Source organism: Lepisma saccharinum, chromosome 5 (genome assembly GCF_977018435.1).
Source record: "Lepisma saccharinum chromosome 5, izLepSacc3.1, whole genome shotgun sequence".
In the NCBI taxonomy this organism is placed as follows: domain Eukaryota; kingdom Metazoa; phylum Arthropoda; class Insecta; order Zygentoma; family Lepismatidae; genus Lepisma; species Lepisma saccharinum.
This window is the reverse complement of record NC_139233.1, coordinates 29,296,752-29,309,133: the sequence shown is the minus strand read 5'-3', so window position 1 is coordinate 29,309,133 and position 12,382 is coordinate 29,296,752. Positions and strand designations below refer to the sequence as shown.

The 12,382-nt window shown below is 36.6% G+C and overlaps 1 protein-coding gene across 1 annotated transcript in view; it reads left to right on the top strand.

Annotated features, from left to right (window-relative positions):
- LOC145987736 (importin-4-like) overlaps positions 1–12,382 on the top strand; it is a 128,433-nt gene that overhangs the window by 76,584 nt on the left and 39,467 nt on the right. The window lies entirely within an intron of this gene.

The following is a 12,382-nucleotide window of genomic DNA, read 5'->3' as shown; positions in this document are numbered from 1 at the left end:
CTGGTGGCTGAGAAGCAACGAATCAGCGATCAGTTGAATTCTCTTCGACTGGCATCGGCCACCGAAAGTTGCTGGCAGGATGAAACAAATGAGCATGGGATACACAGCAGGTTAACAAATGTAGTGTAAAATGAAGGGGAGTTGATCAGCTCTGTTACTGGATAAAATTTGTACAATAGTGCACAAAGCATGGAAAATTAGTACACGAAACAACCAAACATTGTACAAACAAGCGAATGAAAACAATTGACAAAGGCAGGCATATGCTTGGCAATGTTGTAACTGGATAGTTCTTATCCCTACAGCTTTTACTTCGCAACTAAGGTTGTTGACACTCATCAAGGTACATGTCCCAAAGACAATGGGTGGATAGATATAGGTCAGCTGCCTGTTGAACCTGCGATCATTATAGCCTTGGAATGAAAAAAATTAATGAAATTATCTGACAATTTTCCACAGGTATTTTTGTAGTTGAAGTTCTTTTTTATCCTTCTGTGTTGATGCTAACTTGATTGCAATGAGCCATTATTTTCCTTTTTACCTTTGATGTCAGCAATGTGCTCATTATATATACATAAGATTTTTCATTTCATTGAATGATGTATTGTTTCTGGGGCTGTGCCAATACCACTTTGAACTGAAACCTGTACTGATGCCGATACTCGAACCAATTCCATCCGATATCGATACCAATGCTTGGATAGTGTAACAATGAATGTTTGTTCAAAATATTGATTAACCCCTTAAGTGTGGAATTTTCTGAAGAAGTCTCTACTATGTAGAAATTTCAGCAAAAAATACAGGGTCGACCAGAACTTGAACCCGAGTCTTTAGCATACTGTGCCATTGCTCTACCAACTGAGCTACCGAGCCACCCTGGCTTCGCCTGATTTTTCACCGTCACCATTTCACCTGTGTGGAATTGTCAGTGCTACTGTAACGGGCTCTTGTTGCTTTGAAACACTATGGTGGAAGGAACAAGGCAACATCAACATAATTTCAAAGGTAACAGTTCCTGTTGCGGTAGAAGTAGCAGAGACAATTCCACACAGGTAAAACACCAGCAGTGAAAAATCAGGCTGGTACGGTATGCCAGAGACTCTGGTTCGAGTCCTGGTCAAGCCTGCATTTTTCGCTGAAATTTCTACATAGTGTGCCAAAGCTTCATGTAAACCACTACTGGAAAATGGATTATTATTTTTTTTTAAGCAAAATTCCATTTTCATCACTCCCTTTTTCGTGAAAAATGTCCAATGGTAACACGATTAAGCTTTATTTTCATGACAGAAAAAAGAAAACACTACATATGCTGATCAAGCCAGTCTATATTGCAGTAAAAGAAGAAAGAAATGCTTAACAACTTTACGTTTCAACACCCTCACCCTCTGTCCCATCTAACTGTGGAGCAGGCGAACGAAATTTTGTACGAGATCTCCTCAGAAAACTGTGATTCTACTAAATATTTTGCAATAATTATTAACACACTTTCATGTCATTTTTCAAGGTCCATGATTTGTTTATAATGTAAATAGAATTTAGTGGTCTGTACTAAAACAATGATTTTTAGTAGTTGAAAATTCTGTTCTATCTTTCTCTCAATGGTTACCGAGAATTGTTATTAATTTTTAATTTAGAATACTGAGGTCAATTGTACTTTAATTTTATCGTCAACAGTTTCAAGTCAGCATAAAGTAATTTTGGTCAAGGTAAATAAATAACATCATACCTTTTTCCTTGCTAACAAAACAGTAATCTCATATGAAATCGCTGGGACTTGTGCATTTCTGAACTAGCAACACTGATAGTTTGTAAATCGCACTTCGTTGTTTACGTTGAACGATTAGCGACAAGTACTGCATTGATGTTTAGTACTAGTTCTTGCAGTTACTCTTTGTGATTGTTAGAAGAGGTTAGATGGTTTGTCGACCTTTGTGGTGGAGTGGTTAGCTCAGCATGCTACGATGCCAGGGGTCCTGGCTTGGACATGGATGTTTGTGTTGTCTTGAGAGAAAACGATATAGAGAATTGAGTAAAAATATGGTATGAGTGATCGATGTGTGATGGGAAAATCTGCTGCTTAGGGGCTTTCCTTTAAAAAAAAAAAAAAAAAAGAAGTCTGTAGGGTGTCTTGACTGCCATGCGACAGATCCGGGATCGATTCCTGGGATGGATGATGTGAGGTCAGAATTTTTCTGTCCTTGTCTCTGCATAAAGCGGCTCTGGGATTCACCCAGCATAAAATCAATGAGTACCTGGAGGCAACCCTGGGAGTTAAGGGCAGCCAGAGTGTGGTGCTGACTCACATCACCACCAAAAATGGCTGAGATCGAGAATGAGTTAGGCCCTACCCCCTAAATGTGCCTTCATGGCATGGTTCTATATGCATGGAGAACTTTTACCCTACCTTACTCTTTGTGATTGTTGGAAGAACAATGTCGTGTTTATCTCATATTTAAACGTATCCAATTGAAGAAATACAGCTATCCTATATGATCTTAGTGAAAATTAATCAGTTAGCGATATAGAAGTTGTCGTTCTACCGCCAGACAAAGTATATTTCCTCAGTGTTGAAGATGAAGGTGCCAATGATGGTGTAGCTAATGTAAGTAAGGTGCCAGGCCCACAGGAAGTGTGTTATAACAGGAATCTTGCTGGCTCAATCAATGAAGATGATGAAATGAATGAAGGTGGTATTAATACAATTTCAGGAGATCGAGTTCAATCATAAAACCTAAGTGACTAGTGCTGAATATAATGTTGTGCAAGTTAGGAAGATAAAACGAGTTGGCACCACAATTTGTGCAAAATATAAGATATATAAATAATAATAATAATAATAATAATACAAGAAACAAGTGAAAAATAATGACATATTGATAAATCTCAAAACTGTTAACAAATCTTTTAAAATGTGTCCCCTCCTAGACATATTGAAAATAAATTTCATGCAGTTCAGTGTCCACTTTTAATTTAGTTAAAGGAAATTGGATTTTGAGCAAGTTGTACAGTTAGGGAGCTGCATAAGACAAGTGCCCAATTATGAATGTTAAAACCATGAAAGAAATGAAACAAGGGGATTTTAATTATTGTTTCAACAGGAGCAATGACATTTTGGTTCTCAGGTAGAATGACAACAGTCCAGTTACTAAAATTATTCTGATAGGTTAGTTTACTTTGTCAACAATATTCTGTATTTTCTGCTTTGCATATTTTTAGACTTCCAAATGAAATCGAGAGTTTGGTAGATGAGTCATGCAAAATAACCACTTATTTTTGCTTTTATTACTATTGACTAACTCACTTACTCTCTAGCCTTCTTAAACCCGAAGGTTCATGGCTGCAGCAACACAGGCCTTCCATCTGTCCCTATCCTGAGCAAGATCTATATACTCTTTTCCATCCCTACCGATTTTCTTTAGGTCTATCTCAACGTTGTCCCTCCATCTTCGTCTTGGCCTTCCTATAGGTCTCTTACCATCAGGTTTCCCAACAAGAATTCTGTAAACTCCTCTTTCCTCTCCCATTCGTGCCACGTGGCCTGCCCACCTAAGTCTTCTTGATTTAATTATTCTAATAATATCTGGACATGAATTACAAATTATGTAATTCTAAATTATGTAACCTTCTCCACTCACCTGTCTCCTCATCCCTTTTAGGTTCAAATATTTTCCTAAGGATCTTATTTTCAAATACTCTCAATTTATGTTCCTCTTTCAATGTAAGGGACCAAGTTTCACACCCATATAATACTACAGGCAAAATTACTGTTTTGTATATTTTAACTTTTAATTTCTTAGATATTAAACGAGAAGACAAAAGTTTATGAAGAGAGAAGTAACATGCATTTCCTGAATTAAGCCTACTTTTTATTTCCTCTTTAATATATTTTCACTTGTTAATATTACTCCTAAGTATTTGAATTTGGAAACTGGTTGAAACAAGTTGTTATCAATAATTAGATTTTGATTATTACCTAACACTTGATTTCGGCCTGTAAGCATATATTTAGTTTTCTCTTTGTTAACTTCCAAACCTATCTCTTTAGCAGTTTTGAAAAATATTTTAGCATTATTCTTAATTGTATTTATATCATCGCCTAATAAGTCTACATCATCTGCATATGCTAACAACTGAGTCACACCATTTAATTTTAGTCCTTCTTTAGTTTCTTTTACCTTCCTAACAGCATATTCTAAGGCAAAATTGAAGAGACATGAAGATAATGCATCTCCTTGTTTTAACCCATCATGAATTGTAAATTTGTCAGACACATTAATTAATACCCACACGAATTTTACTTTGTTTCACTAGTGCATACTTTTATCATACTAACAAGCTTCTTAAGTATTCCAAACTCTACTAATATGTTACGAGGGGCGTATCATAAAGAATTAAACTTTATTGTTTTAATGCAAAATGAAATGGCGTAATTCCACGCACTGCGCAGGATGGGCACATAGGTACCTTGTCTACCGCCAGGTTGCAGCACCGTGTGACAGTGCGTAGTCTGTGGCCTGTGCAGCCGTCAAAGCACAACGTCACGAGTGCTGTTGCGGACAACATGGAACAAGATGAACGTGGTCAACGATGGACGAGTTGGTTTTTGTGGAAGGAAGGGGAAACAACGGCATGTATCCATAGACGGTTAGTGGCTGTGTGTGGCGAGTATGCAGTGTCACGGAAAACGGTGTATAATTGGGTAACTGGCTGGAAAAAAGGTAAAACGTCGACGGAGAAGGGAAATAGTCCAGGGCGACATGTGAGTGTGAAAACAGACGCAAACATCGCGCGTGTGGAAAATGTCATACTGGAGAACAGGCGTGTGACGTTTACGGAACTGGAGAGGATTACGGGATTAAGCAGACGAACCCTGCAACGCATTGTGCACAGTGACTTGAAAATGGGTAAAGTGTCAGCTCGGTGGGTACCGAAATGTCTTAACGCATGCCACAAACAACAACGCGTATACATTTCCAGGGAGCTTTTGGAACTTTACAACCAGAATCCAGCTGATTTCATGGGGAAGCTTGTGACAGGTGATGAAGTGTGGCTGCATTACCACGAACCGGAAACCAAATCCCAATCCATGCAGTGGAAACATAAGGGTAGCCCCCCACCCAAGAAATTCAAAACAGCGCCCACGGCTGGGAAACAAATGGCCACTGTGTTTTGGGATAGTGATGGCATCATCCTCATTGATTGGCTACCGAGGGGAACCACCGTTAACAGTGCAGTCTACGTGGAAACACTGACGCGGTTGCGTCGTGCAATTCAAAAGAAGAGGCAAGGCAAATGGGGCAAAGGTGTGCTTCTCCAACATGACAATGCCCGGCCGCACACCAGTCGTGAAACAACAGCTGCTATTGACCGACTGGGTTTCAAGGTGTTACCACATCCAGCATACTCTCCTGATTTGGCACCGTCCGATTTTCACTTGTTTGGTGCCATGAAGAAGCCCCTGCGTTGTCACCATTTCAACAATTGTGAGGAACTCCATGAGGCTGTCCAGCGATGGGTGCACACAACTCCAAAGAACTGGTTTCAAAACTGGTCTCGAACGACTTCAACACCGCTGGCGTAAGTGTCTACAGCTCCTGGGGGACTATGTTGAGAAAGTGCATATAGCCGATTAAATGTATCTATGTCTGTATGTATCGAATACAATAAAGTGTAATTCTTTATGATACACCCCTCGTATATAATTTCTCTCTTTTGACCGAATCATATGCTTTTTTGAAATCAATGGAAAGCTGATGGACATTTTGATTATATTCCCACTTTTTTTCAAGTGTCTGTCTAATGTGAAAAATTTGATCTGTAGTTGATCTGTTACATTTAAATCCACATTGATAATCACATATAATTTCATTAGCATATGGGGTTAGTCTTGTTAAAAGAATGTTAGATAATATTTTATATGTTGTTGAGAGTAGAGAAATTCCACGGTAATTATTGCAGTTCATTTTATCACCTTTTTTAAACACAGGAACAATTATGGAATCTTTCCACTGTTGAGGTATTTCTTCTTTATTCCATATTAAACAAATTAATTTATGAATTTGACATATTAACGAATTTCCACCATATTTAAGTAACTCAGCTGGTATTAAATCAATGCCAGGTGCTTTGTTATTCTTTAGCCTTTTAATAGCATCTTTAACTTCATTTGCTTTATTTTACTTCACCATTTGTGCCACTTTTGGCTTATTTGCGAAGATGGGGATGAGTGATGATATGATGAAATGTATAAATGGACACTCTCAAACATCCATGCCCAGGTCAGTATTCCAATGAGGGACCCATGCCGTCATAGCAAATGTGCTGACCACTCCGGCACAGTGGTAGGCAATTTGTCATGTTGTAACTGCATATCCATATAGAATGTGTATTCAACCTGAAATAAAATGGTAATGTAGTATATTTTCTATTATTCATTCCTAATTTTTACCCTTGAGGTCCCAATGATCTCATGTGAGATCAGCTATTCCCTAACAAATAGTGCATGGCAAACAGAAAATTTCGATTGAGTCACTCATATTTCATCATCAGAAGTAAATATACCAAAATAAATAAAAATTCAAGAAAAAAAGAAGTACTCTGGGACTTTGTGGGTTAAGAGCAACAGCAGACAACTTTCCTTACGTCTAACTTATATTATTCTCTTTCTTCTTCATCTTCTGCTACTGGTTTTGTTTTTACTGCACCTAGCATAATCTCACCTAACGTAATTGTTATGTTTTCAACGTCTTAAGTGTGTATATACCAAGGACCTGCAATGTAACGCAATTCATTGTTATTTGTCACCATTCTACATTCTTTTCATACCTGGTACCATGTACCAGCTCAAGTGCTGCAAACCGTTCCGAGGAAAATACCAGAACCACTTGGTAAGGCAAACAGTAACACTTCTACTGTACTGTTCCTTTTGTACTGGAGAGAGTTTCGGAGACAACAGCTTTGGGTACACAGACTGGAACGTTAAAATACCCGTACCAAAAAGCATGGGACTTAATCCTTCTCTGAGCATCGGTTCCGTTACGGTCCGTACCTCCCTCTAGAATCATACCGGTTCAAATTCTCGTTGGGTATACCTGAAGCTTTGGAAATGGGTAAATTTGTAACTCCTATTTTCAACAAATCAAATAAGGATTGAATGTATCAGAAAATATACAATTCACTTAACTCTTCATTTTGAAACTTTCATTGTTGAATTCTTGATCAATAGATAATATCAAATATTATTGCATGTTATAGGAAATTAACTTAAGTAATAGCAGTATCACCTCAGCCACTGAGTCTCATAATCTTGGACTTTCCAAAATGGGTACTGAACAAGATCCAGTAATATTTGCTTTCATCAAACAGAGTGATGAAAGGTACAATGAACTGTTCCAAGCATCCAAAGAAAGCACATAGTTACTGAAATCTGAACTTAAAGAGAGTACCAAGCATCCAAAGAAAGCACAGAATTGCTGAAATCTGAACCTATAGAGAGCAGTAAGAGACCGAGGGGAAATTAGTGAAAAATACAATGCTGATATCTTCCTGAACTCTAGCTTGTTTGCACTGGGGTCTGGCTATGGGACTCGTACAGTGAACCTCCTGGGAGGGAGACCTAAGAACTTTTTCTCCCCGAGAGAATTCGGTTAGAGCTGAACTTAAACAAAGTAGTCAGATACTGAAATCCAAGCTTACAGCAGTGAATTAGTAGGGAAACTTGAATCAGTTGCTTCAAACCAACAAATGCATGATGGAGTTGAAATGACACTGTCGGAAGTAGTAAAGATCTTCATGACCTTACTTTGTCTGCCTCACAATACAGGATAGAATATATGAAAATGACAAATAGTTAGAAAAGAAATATGAAACTCTAGTGAATAAGTTAGTTTCTGAAGTGCCGGGCAGTGAATAGAACACTACACTTTAAAAGTAGCTTCACCACAACTACAGCTACTCTTCCAAAATGTAGCTTTGCTACTTTTGTGCTACTTCTGCATAAAAAAAACAACTTAAAACAACCTTCTGGATATTCAAAAGAAGCCCCTAGTATGATAGTTGTACTTACTGGAAAATAGATTGTTACCATATTTATCATCATGATTCCCATCATTCAATAATTTTGATAACAGTCTTACTTCAGTTACTTATTTTTATTTCTAATGTTTGAGAATAACATACCTATGTAAGTGGCATATCAATTCAAATTTGATATATGCCTATTGCAATTAGGGTGTTATCCAAATTAATGATTACAACTATACACAAATAAAATTTAGTACGATTATATGTTCATATGTCAGCATATCTATCTTGAACATAAATATCTCATTTTTTAACAGACTGATATGAAAGCAGTATTTTGAACGAAAAATAGGCCAATATCTTACTGACTATTTCAAGGATGATAATTATCGTGAACATGATGGGCAACCAGATTTTCATACATACATAATTATGTGTGATATCCATTTTTAAGATAAAATAATTCTTCTATAACTGACATTTCCACTAAAAGTTTTATGTACAACGATTTTAGAAACACACCATACACCCTGTGCATCCTCGCTTATCTGCCCATTCAGTTTAAGGTAAAAATCGAAGTATCAAAAGTTGTGAGGCCATGAGGCACTCAAAACACGATCCACCATGTTGATATGTCACTGGTCCCTGTTTGTTTTGTTGTCTGGTATTCAAGAGTCCATCTTACTATGCCTACGGAGGTACGTGTGGGGCTGTTTTACCATCTGGGCACATTTAAATAATGAAATGATGGAAGGAGCAATAATTGGAGGGTAAACTATGCTTTGTAACGATCATTTTTCTTATTAAATATTCCTGTTGCCCACGTGGAAGATTAATGAAACGAGGTGTGTGTTCTCATTAAGTCATATCAAAAATATTTCTGTCACTGACTACTTTTTTTAAAATAATTGGAATTAATTATATGCATCAAAATTAACTATAACGTGTTGTGGAAAAGGGGAATAACATAAAAATGTGATATTTATCTTCTTATCCTTGAACCTTGGTGTTAGCTGGTGGATGCTTCTATGGTATAAATGACAAACATTCAGAGCGATGCTTTACGTAAGTTTTCCTGTTGGGAATGCCTCCATGAAGACACATTGTAATCAAAGGTCCCCAGGTTTGATACCCGGCGGAGGCACATATTGCTTCAGATCTAGTCTTGATTAGTTTATCTGTGCATAAAGTGGACTTAAATCAAAAACTAGGAAAGGTGCCTAATTGGAAGGCTGGGATGCTCCTGCTCCTCTATTCCCCACACTACTCATCATCATTCTTCCTCTTTCTCACAATTTGCCAAAAGTGACAGGTAGCTACTCTAGATAAGAAAATACTAAATAAACTATTCATCCTCATTGCCATGATTAGTGAAAGTTAGAGTAAAAGTAGGAAAACATTTGGTAATTGTATATTAACTAAAGAAAATTGTCATTTCCGCAGGGAAGTCAATAACTCGTACTTTTTACAATATCATATCGATGGGCCGAGATGAAAGTTTTGCCGATACTGATAAAGTACCGATATAAAATTTACTGATACCGATAACTGATATTCTACCGATCCAATACAAAATTAGAAATGGTCCGTGAAGAACCTGAAAGGTACATTGACCTTAATAAATGTGTGTTTCAAGTTGACTGCATTGCAAAAGAAATTGCATATTTAGACATTTACTTTTTAGAAAGTAGGGCGTGGAGATTATCCATAAAAATTACAACAAAATGGCAGAATTTTGCACTAAATTATCAGATATTTATCGCTATATTGGATCAGTAAAATAATCTGTAATTTTGTGGATAGAGTACCGATTAATCAGTCCCCTCCCTACTACAATATCATATTATACTGGGTGATTTTTTTAACCTGAATCATTTGAATATCTTGAAAAAAAATCATCCTACAAAAAAATGTTCCAAATAAAAAGTTGATAGTTTGGAGGGGGAAGTTTAGTGGTGCAACAAAAAAACACCCCCTCCCCCTCTTGTGTGGGGCAGGGGGCAACTTTGAAATTTCAAATAAAAACCCCTATTTTTTATTACAGATTCGGATTTTACGGAAAAAAATACAAAAGTTTTGTCTGAAACATTTTTTTCGATTTGTGATAGATGGCGCTATAATCGACAAATTTTCATTTTGATTTTTTTTAACCTGAATCATTTGAATATCTTGAAGAAAAATCATCCTACAAAAAAAATGTTCCAAATAAAAAGTTAATAGTTTGGAGGGGGAAGTTTAGTGGTGCAACAAAAGAACACCCCCTCCCCCTCTTGTAGGTGGGTCGGGTTTGAAATTTCAAATAGAAACTCCTATTTTTTATTACAGATTCGGATTTTACGGAAAAAAAATACATAAGTTGTGTACATTCATTCGAAGCGCGGATCAATAAATGTATTGAAGTTGAAGGTCACCATTTTGAACACTTAATGTAATTGAGAAGTGAATGTAGTTTACTAGCCATCGAGATATCTAGAGCTAAGAATTGTCGAGTAATTTTGTATTTTCAAAATAAATTTATTTGTTTTACAACAATTTCAAGTCCTGGAACAAAAATGTTTTATTTTTTTAATTTAAATGAATTGCGAAATGAAATACATTGGTTTTAAAGTGTAAACATTCAAGAAATGAAAATTTGTCGATTATAGCGCCATCTATCACAAATCGAAGAAAATGTTTCAGACAAAACTTATGTATTTTTTTCCATAAAATCCGAATCTGTAATAAAAAATAGGGGTTTCTATTTGAAATTTCAAAGTTGCCCCCTGCCCCACCTACAAGAGGGGGAGGGGGTGTTCTTTTGTTGCACCACTAAACTTCCCCCTCCAAACTATCAACTTTTTATTTGGAACATTTCTTTGTAGGATGATTTTTTTTCAAGATATTCAAATGATTCAGGTTAAAAAAAATCACCCAGTATATTGAGGAATCTGATCTGTTGACCTGAGTGTTCTAAACGTATTGTAATTTTAAAATTATTGAACAAATATTATGATGAAAATAATCACAATTCTTGTAACAATAATTTCTGGTGAGAGCCTATATACTGACACTTATCAGTGCTGTTAACATACTGAGCAATTGCTATTGCTTTGTCATTGTAGAGGAGAATGAATCGCTAGTTTAATTAATGCCATTTTGCTGTCTCATACGCCATGGATATCCACAGAATTTGTTCCTGGGTGGTGCAAACGAGGCCTTTTTTTTTTTCAAGTGTGCCACAAACGAGGCATGTTTCTCCCCAAAATAGCGATGCAGCTAAAAAAACCATAGCTGATAGCCGGAATATATGTCAACTTAGTTATCTGGATAGAGCCACTACAGCTACAGTTACAAATCTTGTATTGCAAAAGCTACAGTGGTGACACTACAAGTAGCATGCTACTTCCGACAACTATTGCAGGGTATGCACAAAGCAATCTACCAGTATAAGTTAGATAGGATATATCAGATATATACTTTGGAGGACCATTCAACATCTTCAGAGTAAAGTTCCATCACAAAAGAAGCTTCATTAATATCAAAAGTTCTAGATTATTCACAGTTTGAATGTAGTTTTGTGTTAACTAGATGGGAAATTGTGAGATTAGAAGGTGCTAACTGAATTAAGAATGTTCATAAGACACCAGGGTTGGTCAACACTCACTTTCAGGTTAATTCAGTACGTAGATTTCGAGGTATGGAAGACATAGGTGTATCTATTAAAGATCCTCACTCTGAAGTCACTGGTTTCAAGAATATTTCAGACTTAATCGCAAGTGTCACTTCCAGCGGTACTCACACTTTCAACATAGAAAGCGAAATGCAGAGTGTAAGAGAAACCATAGATAGAACCTACGAAAATCAATGCAGTAAAGCAAAAAGGTCAGTGGAAAATTAATGAGGTTTTCATGGGAAAGGCGATGCTATCAGGTGATGGTGCCACTTCCACTGCTGTCTGTCAGGATCTCGATTTGCAGATATCCATGTCTGACATCGGTTCTAAGGAATGTAACTTTTTAGAGTAGTCTCTTAGCTGAATCTGATGTTGGTGAGGAACTGAGTTGTACAGTGTGTCTTGAAAATAAATGGGATGCTCACAATGGGGAAGCATTGTTAAATCTTTGTCATAGATGTCAATTGGAAGCAGGGTGGATAAAATCATGATTTTTATTAAAACCATCATTTTTTAGTGATTTTTTTATTTAATTCGATTGTTTTAAGAAGTCAAACTTAAAATTGCTTGTATGGTTTTTTGCACCATACATACAGATATATGTTTGTTATAGAAAGACTTTTTCTAGTAAACGGCCCTATAAAATATGTGAACAGTTTGATTAAAGTAAATGCGTGGACAACGAGAAGCAACACTTTTCCTTGAAAA